Below are 15,331 nucleotides of genomic sequence, written 5' to 3' on the forward strand. Positions count from 1 at the left end.
CGAGAACGAGCAAACCTTTTAAGTTTGGTGTGGTAAAAGCATTGCTTTTTTTTTTCCATAACCATTTATGGCATCCAAGGCCGGAGAAACCTCTAGAAAGAGGAAAGAGAAGGCAAAAGCTTCCACCTCCGAGTCATGGGAGATGGAGAGATTCATCTCAAGGGTGCATCAAGACCACTTCTATGAAGTTGTGGCCTTGAAGAAGGTGATCCCCGAGGTCCCTTTCAAACTCAAAAAGAGTGAATATCCGGAGATCCGACATGAGATTCGAAGAAGAGGTTGGGAAGTTCTTACCAACCCCATTCAACAAGTTGGAATCTTGATGGTTCAAGAGTTCTATGCCAATGCATGGATCACCAAGAACCATGATCAAAGTGTGAACCCGGACCCAAAGAATTGGCTTACAATGGTTCGGGGGAAATACTTAGATTTTAGTCCGGAAAATGTGAGGTTGGCATTCAACTTGCCCATGATGCAAGGAGATGAACATCCTTACACAAGAAGGGTCAACTTTGATCAAAGGCTGGACCAAGTCCTCACTGACATTTGTGATGAGGGCGCCCAATGGAAGAGAGATTCAAGAGGGAAGCCGGTTCAATTAAGAAGGCATGACCTCAATCCCGTGGCTAGAGGATGGTTGGAGTTTATCCAACGTTCAATCATTCCCACTAGCAACCGGTCCGAAGTTACTCTAGACCGAGCCATCATGATTCATAGTATCATGATTGGAGAGGAAGTGGAAGTTCATGAGGTTATAGCCCAAGAACTCTATAAGGTGGCGGACAAGTCCTCTACCATGGCAAGGTTAGCCTTTCCTCATCTCATTTGTCACCTCTGTTATTCAGTAGGAGTTGACATAGAAGGAGACATCCTCATTGATGAGGACAAGCCCATCACTAAGAAAAGGATGGAGCAAACAAGAGACCCCTCTCATCATGAGATCCCTGAGATACCTCAAGGGATGCACTTTCCTCCACAAGACTATTGGGAGCAAATTAACACCTCCCTAGGAGAATTGAGTTCCAACATGGGACAACTAAGGGTGGAGCACCAAGAACATTCCATCCTCCTCCATGAAATTGGAGAAGATCAAAGAATCATGAGAGAGGAGCAACAAAGACAAGGAAGAGACATTGAGGAGCTCAAGCACTCCATAGGATCTTCAAGAAGAAGAACAAGCCGCCATCATTAAGGTGGACCCGTTCTTTAATTTCCTTGTTCTTTATTTTTCTGTTTTTCGAATTTTCATGCTTATGTTTATCCATGTTTGTGTCTTATGATCATTAGTGTCTTAGTGTCTATGCCTTAAAGTTATGAATGTCCTATGAATCCATCACCTCTCTTAAATAAAAAATGTTCTTAATTGAAAAAGAAAAGAATTGCATGAATTTTGAATTTTATAACAGTTTAATTATTTTGATGTGGTGGCAATACCTTTTGTTTTCTGAATGTATGCTTGAACAGTGCATATGTCTTTTGAATTTGTGGTTCATGAATGTTGGCTCTTGAAAGAATGATGACAAAGGAGACATGTTACTGAGGATCTGAAAAATCATTAAAATGATTCTTGAAGCAAGAAAAAGCAGTGAATACAAAAAAAAAAGAGAGAAGCGAAAAAAAAAGAAGAAGAAAAAGAACGAAAAAAAAGGGAGAAAAGAGAAAAAGAAAGAAAAAGAAAGAAATAAAGTTGTGATCCAAGGCAAAAAGAGTGTGCTTAAGAACCCTGGACACCTCTAATTGGGGACTCTAGCAAAGCTGAGTCACAATCTAAAAAGGTTCACCCAATTATGTGTCTGTGGCATGTATGTATCCGGTGGTAATACTGGAAGACAGAGTGCTTTGGGCCACGGCCAAGACTCATAAAGTAGCTGTGTTCAAGAATCATCATACTTAACTAGGAGAATCAATAACACTATCCAGATTCTGAGTTCCTAAAGAAGCCAATCATTCTGAATTTCAAAGGATAAAGTGAGATGCCAAAACTATTCAGAGGCAAAAAGCTAAAAGTCCCGCTCATCTAATTGATACTGATCTTCATAGATGTTTTTGGAATTCATTGCATATTCTCTTCTTTTTATCTTATTTGATTTTCAGTTGCTTGAGGACAGCAACAATTTAAGTTTGGTGTTGTGATGAGCGGATAATTTATACGCTTTTTGGCATTGTTTTTAGTATGTTTTCAGTAGGATTTAGTTAGTTTTTAGTATATTTTTATTAGTTTTTAATTAAAATTCACTTTTCTGGACTTTACTATGAGTTTGTGTGTTTTTCTGTGATTTCAGGTATTTTCTGGCTGAAATTGAGGGACCTGAGCAAAAATCTGATTCAGAGACTAAAAAGGACTACAGATGCTGTTGGATTCTGACCTCCCTGCACTCGAAGTGGATTTTCTGGAGCTACAGAAGCCCAATTGGCGCGCTCTCAACGGCGTTGGAAAGTAGACATCCTGGGCTTTCCAGAAATATATGATAGTCCATACTTTGCTCAAAATTTGATGGCCCAAACCGGCGTTCAAAGTCACCTTCAGAATTCCCAGCGTTAAACGCCGGAACTGGCACCAAAGTGGGAGTTAAAAGCCCAAACTGGCACAAAAGCTGGCGTTTAACTCCAAGAAGAGTCTCTACACGAAAATGCTTCAATGCTCAGCCCAAGCACACACCAAGTGGGCCCGGAAGTGGATTTTTATGTCTTTTACTCATCTTTGTAATTCTTAAGCTATTAGTTCCCTATAAATAGGACCTTTTACTATTGTATTTTCATCTTTGGACATCTAGTTCTTAGATCATTGGGGGGGTTGGCCTCACGGCCATGCCTAGACCTTGTTCTTATGTATTTTCAACGGTGGAGTTTCTACACACCATAGATTAAGGTGTGGAGCTCTGCTGTACCTCGAGTATTAATGCAATTACTATTGTTCTTCTATTCAATTCAGCTTGTTCTTATTCCAAGATATCACTTGTTCTTCAACTTGATGAATGTGATGATCCGTGACACTCATCATCATTCTCACCTATGAACGTGTGACTGACAACCACCTCCGTTCTACCTTAGATTGGGTGAATATCTCTTGGATTCCTGATACACGACGCATGGTTGATCGCCTGACAACCGAGCGCTCGCCTGACAACCGAGCCAGCCATTCCGTGAGATCAGAGTCTTTGTGGTATAGGCTAGAACTGATGGCAGCATTCAAGAGAATCCGGAAGGTCTAACCTTGTCTGTGGTATTCTGAGTAGGATTCAATGATTGAATGACTGTGACGAGCTTCAAACTCCTGAGGGCGGGGCGTTAGTGACAGACGCAAAAGAATCACTGGATTCTATTCCGGTCTGATTGAGAACCGACAGATGGATAGCCGTGCCGTGACAGGGTGCCTTGAACATTTCCACTGAGATGATGGGAGGTAGCCACTGACAACGGTGAAACCCTTGCATAAGCTTGCCATGGAAAGGAGTAAGAAGGATTGGATGAAGACAGTAGGAAAGCAGAGAGACGGAAGGGACCAAGCATCTTCATACGCTTATCTGAAATTCCCACCACTGAATTACATAAGTATCTCTATCTTTATCTTTATGTTTTATTCATCATCCATTACCAATTGAGTCTGCCTGACTAAAATTTACAAGGTGACCATAGCTTGCTTCATACCAACAATCTCTGTGGGATCGACCCTTACTCGCGTAAGGTTTATTACTTGGACGACCCAGTACACTTGCTGGTTAGTTGTGCGAAGTTGTAGTGATCACAATTTCGTCCACCACCAGTCTTTAAGTTATTATTTTAGCTATCCGTAAGACCTCGTCAGGTTCTTTTTTGGATTGCTTTCAATAAATTCTTACATTATTCTGTGTTCATCTTTGCCGATTTGTAGAAAGTGGTTGGCATCTTTAGATCTTCTTTTGGGTGAATCGCGTTTTCACCTTTATCGAACGGTTATCATTATCGTGATCGTGCAGTGAAATTGTTTTTCACTTTCTGCCGATCTGTTGCTTTATAATCGGACGATGAATACTTCAGATTAATGCGTATTGAAATCTTGTAGAATATCTAAATAAATTTTATTCAAAGAAAAGTGCGAATATATACATGTGGGAATTTTTTCATCCTTTTAAGTCGGATAGTGTCTAGGTCTCAACCTGGTGCCTCATTAAAAAACCTTTTCAGGAAAAAGAGTGCATCCAATAATGAGATCCTTTACCTTTTCTAACTGTAGTACCTTCTTAGGTTGCAGGCGTGCCATGATCTGGGAAGCTCTCGTCCATCGAGTTCGGACAGTCTGTAGTAGCCCTTCCCGAGTACTTCTATAACTCGGTAGGGTCCTTTCCAGTTTGCTGCCAGCTTTTCTTCTCCTGGTCGAGTTGTTCCAATATCATTTTGGATTAGGATAAGATCATTCTCTGTAAAACTTCTCGGTACTACCCTTTGATTATAGCTGGAAGCCATTCGGCGCTTTAGAGCTTCCTCCCTGATCCGAGCTCTTTCTTGGATTTCAGGTAGTAGGTCGAGCTCTTCCCTCTGAAGTTGGGAGTTTGCTCCCTCATTGTAATGAACTACTCTAGGCGATCTTTCCTCAATCTCTACTGGAATCATTGCCTCTATTCCGTATGCTAACCGGAAGGGGGATTCCTTTGTGGTGGAATGTGGCGTCGTTTGATATGCCCATAGGACCTGTGGAAGCTCTTCTGCCCAAGCTCCCTTTGCATCTTGTAATCTTCGTTTTAACCCAGCCAATATGACTTTGTTGGCGGCTTCGGCCTGTCCATTGGCCTGTGGATGTTCGACGGAGGTGTACTGGTGCTTTATATTCAAGTCGGCTACTAGTTTTCTGAAGCCTGCATCTGTGAATTGAGTGCCATTGTCTGTGGTTATTGAATATGAAACTCCGAACCTTGTGACAATGTTTCTATATAGGAATTTCCGGCTTCTTTGGGCGGTGGCGTTGGCTAGGGGTTCTGCCTCGATCCACTTTGTAAAGTAATCTACCCCTACTATGAGAAATTTAACTTGTCCTGATCCCTGGGGAAAGGGGCCGAGAAGATCGAGTCCCCATTTTGCAAACGGCCAAGGCGAAGTCACGCTGATGAGCTCTTCTGGCGGGGCGATGTGAAAGTTTGCATGTTTCTGACATGGTGGACATGTCTTTACAAATTCTGTGGCTTCTTTCTGTAATGTTGGCCAATAGAACCCTGCCCGGAGTACTTTTTTAGCGAGGGCCCGTGCTCCGAGATGATTGCCACAAATGCCGTCGTGTACTTCTTCTAACACTTCCTTTGTGTGGGAGGTTGGCATGCATTTTAATAATGGTACTGAGATCCCTCTTTTGTACAGGATGTTGTTTATGATGGTGTAGTACTGTGCCTCCCTTTTAGCCTCTTTGCCTCCTTTTCTTCTGTGAGGAGTGTTCCTGTTTTGAGGTAGTTGATTATGGGGGTTATCTATCCTTGGTCCTGGTTTACTATGGCTAGGACTTTTTCCTCTTCCGAGATTGATGGGTTCTGTAACATTTCCTGGATGAGGCTTCTATTGTTGCACCCTGGTTTGGTGCTGGCTAGTTTTGAGAGTGCGTCAGCTCGGACATTTTGTTCGCGGGGTATGTGGCAGATCTTATATTCTCCGATTTGTCCGAGCTGTTCCTTGGTCTTATCCAAATACTTTTTCATGGTGGGATCTTTGGCTTGGTAGCTCCCTGTTATTTGTGATGTGACCACTTGTGAATCGCTGTAAATGTTGAGTTTTTGAGCTCTCACCTCTTCAGCCAGCTTCAAACCAGCTAATAATGCTTCATATTCCGCCTGGTTATTTGAGGCTGGGAACCCAAACTTGAGGGAGAGCTCAACTTGGGTTCCTTGGTTGCTTTCTATCATTACGCCCGCGCCGCTTCCAATTTTATTTGAAGAACCGTCCACATAGAGATTCCATTCTGTGAGGGTTTCCAGGGCATCTGTGAATTCTACGATAAAGTCGGCCAGATACTGTGATTTGATGGCCGTCCGAGCTTCATATTGGAGGTCGAATTCTGACAGCTCGATTGTCCATTGTAGAATTCTGCCTGCTAAATCTGTTTTCTGCAATATTCCTTTTAAGGGCTGGTTAGTTCGAACCTTAATGGTGTGAGCTTGGAAGTAAGGGCGGAGTCGTCGGGATGTTAAAATGAGAGTATAGGCGAATTTTTCTATTTTCTGGTAGTTCAGCTCGGATCCCTGTAGTGCTTTGCTAATGAAGTAGACGGGTTGTTGTCCATTCTCGTCTTCTCTGACTAGTGCTGAGGCTATTGCCCGGCTTCCTACTGCGAGATATAATATGAGTGGTTCTCCTTCTCGTGGTCGAGATAGGATAGGCGGCCGTCCTAAGAACTTCTTAAAGTCTTGGAAGGCTTGCTCATATTCTGTTGTCCATTCGAAATGTTTTCCCTTTCTTAAAGTAGCATAGAAGGGGAGAGATCTTATCGCAGCTCCTGCTAAGAATCGGGATAGGGCGGCCAATCTCCCGTTGAGTTGATGTACTTCTTTGACACAGGTTGGGCTCTTCATGTTGAGTATGGCCTGACATTTGTCTGGATTTACTTCAATTCCTCTTTGTGTGAGTATGAAACCTAAGAATTTTCCCGCTTCTACTGCAAAGGTGCATTTCGCGGGATTGAGTCGCATGTCATGTTTTCTTATGGTGTCGAACACTTGGGCCAGGTCGGATAATAATGTCTCTTCGCTTTGTGTTTTTATTAGCATGTCGTCCACGTAGACTTCCATGACCTTTCCGATGTGATCCGAGAAGACTTTATTCATTAGCCTTTGATAAGTAGCTCCTGCGTTCTTGAGACCGAAAGGCATCACAATGTAGCAGTAGTTTGCTTTCGGTGTTAAGAACGAGGTCTTTTCTTGATCTGGTGGATACATGGGGATTTGGTTGTACCCCGAGTATGCGTCCATAAACAAAAGATATCTATATCTGGAGGAAGCATCTACCAGAGCGTCAATACTTGGGAGTGGGTATGGATCTTTTGGACAAGCTTTGTTGAGATCGGTGTAATCGGTGCACATTCGCCACTTCCCATTTGATTTTTTCACCAAGACGATGTTGGCTAGCCATAGTGGGTATTTGACTTCTCTTATGAATCCTGCTTCCACTAGTGCTTGTACTTGTTCTTCCACAGCCTGGGATCGCTCTGGCCCAAGTTTTCTTTGTCTCTGCTGTACTGGTGCACGAAATTGCAGTCACACTTTTGCAATTCCGCACAACTAACCAGCAAGTGCACTGGGTCGTCCAGGTAATACCTTACGTGAGTAAGGGTCGATCCCACAGAGATTGTCGGCTTGAAGCAAGCTATGGTTATCTTGTAACTCTTAGTCAGGATATCAATAATTATCAGGTTTAATTGTGAAAAGTAAAAGAGCATGAAACAAGTACTTGTTTTGTAGTAATGGAGAACAGGTTGAGGTTTTGGAGATGCTCTATCTTCTGAATCTCTACTTTCCTACTGTCTTCTTCTTCAAGCATGCAAGGCTCCTTCCATGGCAAGCTGTATGTAGGGTTTCACCGTTGTCAATGGCTACCTCCCATCCTCTCAGTGAAAATGTTCAACGCGCTCTGTCACAGCACGGCTATTCATCTGTCGGTTCTCAATCAGGTCGGAATATAATCCAGTGATTCTTTTGCGTCTGTCACTAATGCCCAGCCTTCAGGAGTTTGAAGCTCGTCATAGTCATTCAATCCTTGAATCCTACTCAGAATACCACAGACAAGGTTTAGACCTTCCGGATTCTCTTAAATGCCGCCATCAATTCTAGCTTATACCACGAAGATTCTGATTAAGGAACCCAAGAGATATATACTCAATTCTAAGGTAGAACGGAGGTGGTTGTCAGGCACACGTTCATAGGTGAGAATGATGATGAGTGTCACGGATCATCATATTCATCAGGTTTAGGAACAAGTGATATCTTAGAATAGAAGCAAGCATGATTGAATGAAAAACAGTAGTAATTGCATTAATTCATCAAGACACAGCGGAGCTCCTCACCCCCAACCATGGGGTTTAGAGACTCATGCCATAGAAGATACAATAAGAAACATGTAAAGTGTCATGAGGTAAAGATACAATGTCAAAAGATCCTATTAATAGTGAACTAGTAACCTAGGGTATACAGAAATGAGTAAATGACGTAAAAATCCACTTTCGGGGTCCACTTGGTGTGTGCTTGGGCTAAGCATTGAAGCTTTCATGTGTAGAGACTTTTTCTGGAGTTAAACGCCAGCTTTTATGCCAGTTTGGGCGTTTAACTCCAATTTTTGTGCCAGTTCCGGCGTTAAACGCCGGGAATTCTGAAGCTGATTTGCAACGCCGGTTTGGGCCATCAAATCTCAGGGCAAAGTATGGACTATTATACATTGCTGGAAAGCCCAGAATGTCTACTTTCCAACGCAATTGAGAGCGCGCCAATTGGGCTTCTGTAGCTCCAGAAAATCCATTTTGAGTGCAGGGAGGTCAGAATCCAACAGCATCTGCAGTCCTTTTCAGCCTCTAAATCAGATTTTTGCTCAGGTCCCTCAATTTCAGCCAGAAAATACCTGAAATCACAAAAAAACACACAAACTCATAGTAAAGCCCAGAAAAGTGAATTTTAACTAAAAACTAATAAAAATGTAATAAAAACTAACTAAAATATACTCAAAACATACTAAAACCAATGCCAAAAAGCGTATAAATTATCCGCTCATCACAACACCAAACTTAAATTGTTGCTTGTCCCCAAGCAACTGAAAATCAAAATAGAATAAAAAGAAGAGAATATACTATAGAATCCAAAATATCAAAGAAACTTAGCTCCAATTAGATGAGCGGGACTAGTAGCTTTTTGTTTCTGAACAGTTTTGGCATCTCACTTTATCCTTTGAAGATTAGAATGATTGGCATCTATAGGAACTCAGAACTCAGATAGTGTTATTGATTCTCCTAGTTAAGTATGATGATTCTTGAACATAGCTACTTTATGAGTCTTGGCTGTGGCCCAAAGCACTCTGTCTTCCAGTATTACCACCGGATACATTCATGCCACAGACACATGACTGGGTGAACCTTTTCAGATTGTGACTCAGCTTTGCTAGAGTCCCCAATCAAAGGTGTCCAGGGTTCTTAAGCACACTCTTTTTGCCTTGGATCACTTAACAATAATAATAAAATTTTTTTTTGATTGCTTTTTCTTGCTTCAAGAATCAATTTGATGATTTTTCAGATCCTCAACAACATTTTTCCTTTTCCATCATTCTTTCAAGAGCCAACAAGTTTAACATTCTTTAATCAACAAATTCAAAAGACATATGCAATGTTCAAGCATTCATTCAGAAAACAAAAATTATTGTCACCACATCAAACTAATTCAACTAGTTTCAGAGATGAATTCGAAATCCTGTATTTCTTGTTCTTTTGTGATTAGAGCATTTTTCATTTAAGAAAGGTGATGGATTCATAGGACATTTATAGCTTTAAGACATGAACCTTAAATTTTATTAATCATGAATTAAGAACAAGACTCAGAAATAGATATAAGATAAGACTAATAGTAATAGAAAACAAAATTTAAATTACTCTAAAATAGACTCCTAATGATAGGGATTATCACAGAGTTAGAACTCAACAACCTTAATCTTGAGAAGTGGATGCTCCCTCAACTTGTGGGGTATTTGACCCTTCAAGGGAGAGCTTTTGGCGCTTCAGCTCCTGTAGCTCACGCCCTTGCTTCTCTTGTTCCTTAAGCAATTTGCAGAGCATGCAGTTTTGATTCTGCTGTTCTTCCTTAATTTGTTCCATAGCTTCTTGCAGCTTGGCAACAGATGTTTCTAGACGAGTCCAGTAGTCAATTTCAGGAAGTTCAGGGAGGAACTCCTGCGCCCTCCTTTTGATAGAGTTATCTTGCATTTGTCCTTCCATTGACCTTTTGGTGATTGGGTGCTCAATTGGGATGAATTCATCTACTCCCATCCTCACCCCAGCATTTTTACATAGCAAAGAGATTAAGCTTGGGTAAGCTAGTTTGGCTTCAGTGGAGTTCTTGTTTGCAATTGTGTAAATCTCACAAGCAATCAGATGATGAATCTCCACTTCTTTTCCCAGCATAATGCAATGAATCATCACTGCTCTCTTGATAGTAACCTCAAAACGGTTGCTAGTGGGCAGGATAGAACGCCCTATGAAGTCCAACCAGCCTCTTGCAACTGGTTTGAGATCTCTCCTCTTGAGTTGGTTTGGGACACGTTTTGAATTGGTCATCCACTTAGTTCCAGGGAGGCATATGTCCTCTAGAACTTGGTCCAACCCATTATCTACTATCACCATTCTCCTATTAAAGGATTCAGGATCATCTTGTAGTTGAGGTAATTTGAAGACCTCTCTTATTTTGTCCAGATGGAAGTAAATAATTCTCCCTCTGACCATGGTTTTGTAGGTATGAAATGCGGTTCCAGTCATTCTCTGCTTATCTGTCAGCCACAGATTTGAGTAGAATTCCTGAACCATATTTCTTCCAACCTTTGTCTCAGGGTTGGTTAAAACTTCCCATCCTCTGTTTCGAATTTGCTCTTGGATCTCCGGATATTCAACTTCTTTCAGATCAAATTTAACTTCCGGGATCACTGACCTTAGACCCATTATTTTGTGATAATGGTCTGCATGTTCTTTGGTTAAGAACCTCTCTTGACTCCAAAGGTCTTTTGGAGCATTCTCTTTCTTGCCTCTTGAATTGGTTTGTTTTTCTTTGGGGGCCATGATCTTGATGAGCCTTAGCTTAGTGATCACGGAAAAACACACCAAACTTAGAGGTTTGCTTGTCCTCAAGCAAAAAAAAAAAAAAAGAAAGAGGAGAGAGAGAAAGAGAGCAAATTCGAATGGTGGGGAAGGGGGTGTGGCCGAACATATATTTATAAGGAAGGGAGAGAGATTTCGAAAATTTTGAAGGAGATTTGAGAAGATATGGAAAGAATTTGAGAGATATTTTAGTTTTTTTGAAGAAGATTTGGAAAGGATTTGAAAGAGATTTGAAGAATGATTTTAATTTTGAAAATTTGAAGGTGAATAATGAAAGTTTAAAATGTGTTTATGTAGAAAATTATGGATCAAAACAGGAAAGTTTGAAAAAATTTGAAGTGGAAAGCAAAATCTCTGTCCCCCACCTTTCTGGCGTTAAACGCCCAGAATGGTATCCATTCTGGCGTTTAACGCCCAGAATGGTATCCATTCTGGCGTTTAACGCCCAAATGTTGGCCAATTTGGGCGTTTAACGCCCAGCCAGGTACCCTGGCTGGCGTTAAACGCCAGAAACCCCTTCATCCATGGGCGTTTTGCTAAACGCCCAGGATGCTGCACACCTGGCGTTAAACGCCCAGAATGGTGCCCATTCTGGCGTTTAACGCCCAAAATGGCACCTTTACTGGCGTTAAACGCCCAGAATGGTGCCCATTCAGGCGTTTAACGCCCATAGTACCCCTTACTGGCGTTTTTTCGCCAGCAAGCTCCTTTTCTCTGCTTTTTTGCACTGAATCCTTCTGTAACTCTGTGAATTCCTTCAATTTTGATGATCGCCCTTTGAGAATATGTATCAAACTTTTATTAAACAAAACGAATAACCTGCTAATGACTGGGTTGCCTCCCAGCAAGCACTTCTTTATTGTCTTTAGCTGGACCTTCACTGATAATCATTCAAGCCTCAGTTTTGAGCATTCTTGCTCAAAATTGCTTTCAAGATAATGTTTGATCCTCTGTCCATTAACAATGAACTTTTTGTCAGAATCAACATCCTGAAGCTCAACATATCCGTATGGTGACACTCTTGTAATCACATACGGACCCCTCCACCGGGATTTAAGTTTTTTTGGGAATAGTCTGAGCCTAGAGTTGAAAAGCAAAATTTTTTGTCCTGGCTCAAAGACTCTGGATGACAACTTCTTGTCATGCCATTTCTTTGCCTTTTCCTTATAGATTTTTGCATTTTCAAAGGCATTGAGTCTAAATTCATCTAGCTCATTTAGCTGGAGTAATCTTTTTTCACCAGCTAATTTAGCATCCAGGTTTAGGAATATGGTTGCCCAGTAGGCTTTATGTTCCAAATCCACGGGCAGATGACAGGCCTTGCCATACACAAGTTAGTATGGAGAGGTTCCTATAGGAGTCTTGAATGCTGTTCTGTATGCCTACAGAGCATCATCCAAGCTCTTTGCCCAATCCCTTCTACGGGCAATTACAGTCCGTTCCAAAATTCTTTTTAGCTCTCTGTTAGAGACTTCAGCTTGCCCATTTGTCTGTGGATGATACGGAGTTGCTACTTTGTGGCTAATTCCATATTGGACCATAGCAGAGTACAGCTGTTTATTGCAGAAATGAGTGCCCCCATCACTGATTAGTACTCTGGGAACACCAAACCTGCTGAAGATGTGTTTCTGGAGGAATTTCAGCACGGTCTTAGTATCATTATTGGGTGTAGCAATTGCTTCTACCCATTTAGATACATAGTCCACTGCCACCAGAATGTAAGTGTTTGAGTATGACGGTGGGAACGGACCCATGAAGTCAATACCCCATACATCAAACAATTCAATCTCTAGGATCCCTTGTTGAGGCATGGCGTATCCATGAGGCAAGTTACCAGCTCTTTGGCAACTGTCACAGTTACGCACAAACTCTCGGGCATCTCTATAGAGAGTGGGCCAGTAGAAGCCACATTGGAGGACCTTAGTGGCTGTTCGCTCACTTCCGAAATGTCCCCCATACTGTGATCCATGGCAATGCCACAGGATCCTTTGTGCTTCCTCTCTAGGTACACATCTGCAGATCATTCCGTCTGCACATCTCTTAAAGAGATATGGCTCATCCCATAGGTAGTATTTGGCATCTGAAATTAATTTCTTTCTTTGCACCCTGCTGTACTCCTGGGGTATGAACCTCACAGCTTTATAATTTACAATATCTGCAAACCATGGAGCTTCTTGAATGGCAAAGAGTTACTCATCTGGGAAGGTCTTAGAGATCTCAGTAGAAGGGAGGGACGCCCCAGCTACTGGTTCTATTCGGGACAGATGATCAGCTACTTGGTTCTCTGTCCCTTTTCTGTCTCTTATTTCTATATCAAACTCTTGCAGAAGCAACACCCATCTTATGAGCCTGGGTTTTGAATCCTGCTTTGTGAGTAAGTACTTAAGAGCAGCATGGTCAGTGTACACAATCATCTTTGATCCTACTAAATAGGATCTAAACTTGTCAATGGCATAGACCACTGCAAGTAACTCTTTTTCTGTGGTTGTGTAATTCTTCTGTGCGTCATTTAGAACATGGCTGGCATAATAAATGACGTGCAGAAGCTTGTTATGCCTCTGTCCCAACACTGCACCAATGGCATGGTCACTGGCATCACACATTAATTCGAATGGTAATGTCCAGTCTGGTGCAGAGATGACTGGTGCTGTGACCAGCTTGGCTTTCAGGGTCTCAAATGCCTGCAAATACTGTGTGTCAAACACAAATGGTGTGTCAGCAGCTAGCAGGTTGCTCAGAGGTTTTGCAATTTTTAAAAAATCCTTTATAAACCTTCTGTAGAATCCTTCATGCCCCAGAAAGCTTCTGATTGCCTTAACATTGGCAGGTGGTGGTAATTTTTCAATTACCTCTACCTTTGCTTTATCCACCTCTATTCCCTTGCTTGAAATTTTGTGCCCAACGACAATTCCTTCAGTCACCATAAAGTGACATTTCTCCCAGTTTAATACCAGGTTAGTCTCTTGGCACCTTTTCAGGACAAGTGCTAGATGGTTAAGACAGGAGCTGAATAAGTCTCCATATACTAAGAAGTCATCCAGGAAGACTTCTAGGAACTTCTCCACCATATCAGAGAAGATGGATAGCATGCATCTCTGAAAAGTTGTAGGTGCATTACACAGACCAAAAGGCATTCTTCTGTAGGCAAACACGCCAGAAGGGCAAGTGAATGCTGTTTTCTCTTGGTCTTGAGGATCTACTGCAATTTGGTTGTAACTTGAATAGCCATCCAAAAAGCAGTAATAATCATGACCAGCTAGTCTTTCTAGCATTTGGTCTATGAATGGTAAAGGAAAATGATCCTTTCTGGTGGCTGTATTGAGCCTTCTGTAGTTAATACACATACGCCACCCTGTAACTGTTCTTGTAGGAACCAGTACATTCTTTTCATTATGAACCACTGTCATGCCTCCCTTTTTGGGGACAACTTGGACAGGGCTCACCCAGGGGCTATCAGAAATGGGATAAATAATTCCAGCCTCTAGTAATTTAGTGACCTCTTTCTGCACCACCTCCTTCATGGTTGGATTTAGCCGCCTTTGTGGTTGAACCACTGGTTTGGCATTATCCTCCAATAGGATCTTGTGCATGCATCTTGCTGGGCTAATGCCCTTAAGATCACTTATGGACCACCCAAGAGCTGTCTTGTGTGTCCTTAGCACTTGAATCAGTGCTTCCTCTTCCTGTGGATTTAAAGTAGAGCTTATGATCACTAGAAAAGTGTCACCCTCTCCCAGAAATGCATACTTCAGGGATGGTGGTAGTGGTTTGAGCTCAGGTTTGGGAGGCTTATCCTCTTCCTGAGGAATTTTAAAAAATTCTTTTGTTTCCTCTGGTTCCCCCTGATCAGGCTGAACATCCTTGAAGATGTCCTCTAGCTCTGATTCTAGACTTTCAGTCATATTGATCTTTTCCACCAAAGAGTCAATAATGTCAACGCTCATGCAGTCATTTGGTGTGTCTGGATGCTGCATAGCTTTTACAGCATTCAACTTGAACTCATCCTCATTGACTCTCAGGGTTACTTCCCCTTTTTGTACATCAATGAGAGTTCGTCCAGTTGCTAGGAAAGGTCTCCCTAGAATGAGAGTTGCACTCTTGTGCTCCTCTATTTCCAGCACTACAAAGTCAGTTGGAAAGGCGAATGGCCAAACCTTGACAATCATATCCTCAATTATGCCTGATGGATATTTAATGGAGCCATCAGCAAGTTGTAGACATATCCGGGTTAGTTTGACTTCTTCAGTTAACCCAAGCTTTCTGATAGTGGATACAGGTATTAGATTGATACTTGCTCCAAGGTCACACAGGGCTGTCTTGGTGCAAGCACCTTCTAATGTGCATGGTATCATAAACACTTTTTCAGTTTCTCTCCAATCCTTCTTATGACTTAAGATCTCTTTCATGAACTTAGCATAAGAAGGTATTTGCTCAAATGCCTCTGCAAACAGAATCTTTATCTCAAGAGTCCTTAGATAGTCTACAAAGCGGGCAAATTGCTTATCCTGTTCCGCTTGGCGGAGTCTCTGAGGA

The sequence above is a fragment of the Arachis stenosperma genome, chromosome 10, assembly GCF_014773155.1.
Source record: "Arachis stenosperma cultivar V10309 chromosome 10, arast.V10309.gnm1.PFL2, whole genome shotgun sequence".
Lineage (NCBI taxonomy): Eukaryota > Viridiplantae > Streptophyta > Magnoliopsida > Fabales > Fabaceae > Arachis > Arachis stenosperma.